We start from the raw sequence: 4972 nt of genomic DNA, 5'->3' as shown, positions 1-4972 counted from the left end.
AATTTGTCAATTGCACCCGCTTCCAGCGAAATCGCGGTAAAATTTCAGCCACAACCACATCTCACAACCGTGAGATATATGTTTACAATATATGTTTTCTAATTTGGCTCTCACTTTCTATATGCGCAAAGCTGAACGAAACTACGACTAGGTCATATACATTAAGAGAAATTCCTAAAGATAGCGCTGAAATAATCTATTAACTAACCAGATAGGCTCCGTGTTTTATAACAATCCAAGGGTGGCCAGAAGTGGACTTCGTTTGTAGTACGGCAAACTTTCTACATAGTTCTCAGAACTTTTTAGGCTTGATTCTATAATGTGGGGAAACGAGCGATCTTCTTTCAGGGATTTTATTACTTACCTTCACATTTTTCGTTTTATATTTCGTTTTATTATTTCGTTTGATTATAGACCGAATGGAGGAAAATTATTTTTTAAATTCAATTTTGTAATGATATGTAATTTGCAAAAAATGCAATCGATCCAGTTTATACAAGTATTTAATTTAATTAGTCATGGCATGTATAATATTAACGACCCCCCCCACCCCTGCCCACCCAGGTGACTTCTCTGGATTTACTCCTGTAACTTTCAAAAGAATTATATGAATAATTTGCGCTTTTAAGCACATTTCTAAAGCCCAAAGAAAGACATTAATTGTTTCAAAAGTTATTGTATTGATTGCTGCATTAAAGCCTTGATCTTGATGCTGGCCATATAGTCTGACCTGAGCTTGGCCAAAATTTTATCTTTTTTTTTTTTGCTATAATCAGGCCACACTCTGTGGTTATGAACTGATCAGCCACTAGTAAGCGGCCGGTCAGTCCCTAGTTGGACTCCTTTTTTAAAGACTTAGAACTAATTTTTTGTAACGCATGCACGAAATGTTGGATGTTCAAGACATGTATTGCGTGCAGGAAGTTACCAATTCCAGAACCGTGACAGTTCGAGCCAGGTCGCTTTTTAGGCTGTTGCGCTTGCGCATGTCGATTTAGAATTACTTTTCAGGAATGCCGAAGTTATAAACTCACTTTATTATAATTTAACAATTGAGAGTCTGATTGTGAGCAGTGAATAGCGACAAAAAAATTTTAAGTGATAAGTTACGATAAATGACTAATCAATTACCATAAGTTACCGATAAATTACCGAAAATTTGCGAAAATTCTTTGATACCTGAAAACACCGGTAATATAGCACTTTTTAATCAAATTCCTGTGTTAGGGTGATGAAATTAACAAGGGGTTTTGAGATTTAAAACAACTCGATTAAGGAGTATTCAAGAAATTATTTCCACACAATAGCTTTTCATTTTGAAACCCCTAGCTTCCTTTTAGTGTGTCTGGAAAATGCCCCAAAAATGCAAAATAGCATTTTTCTATCAAATTCATGCTAAGGCGCTATTATTGGGAATTTTTTCAGCATGAATTACATAGGAATATACGATTTCAGAACCGAGCAGCCAAAGGTGCTTTTCAATGTAATATTGGGCGTTGAAAAAAGAATAAGGTGTTCGTTTTTCGCTATGAGGTCAGGTTTATGAGATAAATGATTCAGCCATCTTTAGTAATTTATCATAATAAACTCATTTTATTTGAATAAATACCAAAAATTAAACAAAATTGCAGAAATACTGAGATATTTTAATTGATTTAGGCACATTTCACGCATTATAGACCAAAAAAGTATCCAAGGTCTTTTGTTTTTGGCGTCATTCACTTCACTGACGCTCTTCTATATCCATTTTTCAAATATGTCGACTAGTGTTTCCTCTACACCACATTCTTTGAGGATTTTCTTAGCACACACTTTCACCATTAGCGTTTTCTCACACATCGTGCACAGCAGTTTTCTGTTAATGGCGTTAATTTTACTCTGTGTAGGTCCAGGTCTCGCTACTGCACAGCGCAGTCTACATAAATATAGAGTTATGTACTTCCCTTTAAGCTTTAATTGATATATTTTTATTTTTGATAATGAGTACTGCTTTACCGATAACCTTGTTACCCACGCTTACACACTTATATAATTTTTCATCTATCTGTCCGTCATTTATGAATAGGCTACACATGTATTTGTACTTATTAACGTGTTATATTCTCTCGTCGCTTAGGATGATGTTGCATATTGTTTTCCCATCCTTCTCTTCAAGCAGTATAATTTTCGTGTAATTTTCGTTAATTTTGAGGCCCATATTCTTCATGCTTGCATTCAGCTTTCTCAAGATTCTTTGCAAGTCTCCGATTGACTCTGCCATTACGACCTTTTCATCTGTGAACGCTAACCCACGTACCGTCAATGTATTAAGAGCCACCACTTTTTTGTCGAAGAAGGTTATTCTTAGATACTTGTCTATGAATATAATACATAGTCATGAGGATGTAACGCATCCTTGTCTAAGATCTTGCATAATATTAAACCATTCACTCAGTATACTATTCACCCTTTTACTTTCTTTGTTATTGGCATACATTGTTTTTATTACTTGTAGGAGCTATCCTTGGACTCCGTACTCTTGCAGGAATTCCGAAAGTTTACTTCAATCCATTTTGTCAAATTCTTTCTATAGGTCGTGTTCAGCGCTCTGGCGAAGGGTAAACTGTTATTATCGATGTTCGCACTAGATACTAATGTTACTTTGGATACCATTTCTGTCTTTAAAAAAGTAATTACTTAGTCAAGTTCAAATCTTGGGCGCTTAGCGTTTGATCGTTTCGAGGAGCGCGCAATATAACTTATTGGTTTGGCTAAACATATTACTGACTACTTTCTGATGCGTAATTCTTATAGTGACATCGCTTTTGCCGCTAAAGTTACTAGGATTGGTTTTATCCGATGATCTTGAACGCTTAGCGTTCAACCCTCTTGCGAAGGGTAGAATGTTATTATCGGTATGTGCGCACTAGTTACTAATGTTACTTTGGGTACCATTTCTGCATTTAAAGAAGTGATTAATTAGTCAAGTCAAAATCTTGGGCGCTTAGCGTTTGATCGTTTTGAGAAGCGCGCTATATGAGTCAACGGTGCCCACGCAGTGAGTAGATTTTTTTTTACTGATAATGATGTTTTTCATTATTAAAGCCAAAACTACGTGTTATATCAAAAAGTAGTTTATGACAAATTTGTAGATCTTTTTCAAATGCACAATTTTTGTGCCCACTTTCTGAATTTTTATCCAAAACGGCTGGCTAACGAAATTGACCTTTAGTTTAGGACGGCCAGTCGGGGACTGGCCGGGCTATGTTTTTTTTTTGAAGAGCCTAGCCGTGCGCTGGTCGGAGACTCGCTGAGCAAAATTTATGTCAAAACCCCAGTCGGGGGTTGACTGAGCTCTGATTGGACAAATCTTATGATCGGATGCTCAGACGGTAGCTGGCTGGACGCTGATTGGCAATATTAAAATTGTTAAACTTTGTTTATAACTTGATTACTTTTTCTAATTTCATTAAGAAACGGATGCGTTTACCGGCATGGATGTTCCGCGAGTGGAAATATATTGGGTGAATATCTTTTTAGCACCACAAATTTTAAGGTTTTTGTCTCTCAACGACTACCTGAAAATATTTAATGTTGTCTGTAAAATGGGCGTGTGGAATTTCATATATTAATATGCTTCAATCCTACGGTAATAAAAAATCAAACTGATTCCCTAATTCAGTGACTGATGCTCTACGTACAATTGAAATCCGAATCATTTAAATCTAGTGAAGCCCCGGCCACAGCCCGACTTAAAGTCGGGCTCCCCGGACAGCTGCCGGCTTAAAGCCGAGCTCTCCGGCTTAAAGCCGGGCACTCCGGTCGTAGAATAACCAGCCACCGACTTAAATTTCCACCTGGGGAAATTCATTTATAAACTTTAATCTTTTTTAATTCAAAAGAATTGTTAAATCCCATTAAATTACTTTGAAATTTATATAAATCTTTTAAACCACTTGAACATATTTTGTAATTACAAAATAATACATAAGCTCTTTTGAAATTCCTTAACATTTTTTAAAATAATTTTTAATAATTTGGAATCTTTAGAAAATTGTAGAGCACAAAGGGCTGACATCGAAATTTTGAAGAAACAATTCATTATTTTAAGTAAATGTTACATCCAAATCTTTAGTATATATTTATAGCTATCGTTGATCTTATTAATAGTGGTTACAAATCAAATGTAATCAACGTGGGTTTTTTGGAGAATAACGTACGAAAAACAATCATCGCTGACCGAATCCATTTGAAATCAGCAGGGACCTACACTTGAACTCGCAGAATTTCTCGAGAGGGAAATATGTTGTTTTTGAAAGGAAATTATACTTTTTTTTCATGTTTTTAAAATCTGAAGAAAATTGGTTGAATTTGGGAAAGTTTAATTAGCAATTTAAAAATTATTAGTTTTCATGTGGTTAGAATTAAACACAAATAATTGAAATTTTGAAGGCTTTGATTAAAAAAAAGTTTTAATATCACACTTTTTGGCAAATATAAATTTTGTCAGTTTAAAGTAAAATTCGAATTCTTTATGTTTCAAGGTTCTGGAGTAGAGTACAATTATTACTTAGTTTGAAAGTTTATTTAGTATAATTATATTCATTCTTTGCTTTTATAACAATTCGCCTAATTTGCTTAAAGGTGAAATTATAATTTTGTTATGTAATATTAATGTTAAATTCTAGAATTTCAAAAACTTTAACTTTGAATGATTCAATTTAGTTTTCAATATAAAATTGTCAAATCTTGATCGCTTTGAATTTATAATTGTTTAAATTCAAAATTTTACCATTTTAAATTATTAAATTTTGAACGCTATTAAGTATAAATAATTTTCATTAATCTAATCTTAAAATATTCAATTTTGAAGGTTTTGACATTGTCCTATTTTCTAAATTTTTAGTCTCGAGTAATTCAATTTCCCCTCAATTTTCCCTTTTTCTTTTGACGTTTCTTCTTGTGTGTTTGATACCTTGGGGGGGGGGGGGGG

Source organism: Belonocnema kinseyi, chromosome 4 (assembly GCF_010883055.1).
Source record: "Belonocnema kinseyi isolate 2016_QV_RU_SX_M_011 chromosome 4, B_treatae_v1, whole genome shotgun sequence".
In the NCBI taxonomy this organism is placed as follows: Eukaryota; Metazoa; Arthropoda; class Insecta; order Hymenoptera; family Cynipidae; genus Belonocnema; species Belonocnema kinseyi.
The sequence above is the reverse complement of the archived record's forward strand: the minus strand, read 5'-3'. Positions refer to the sequence as shown.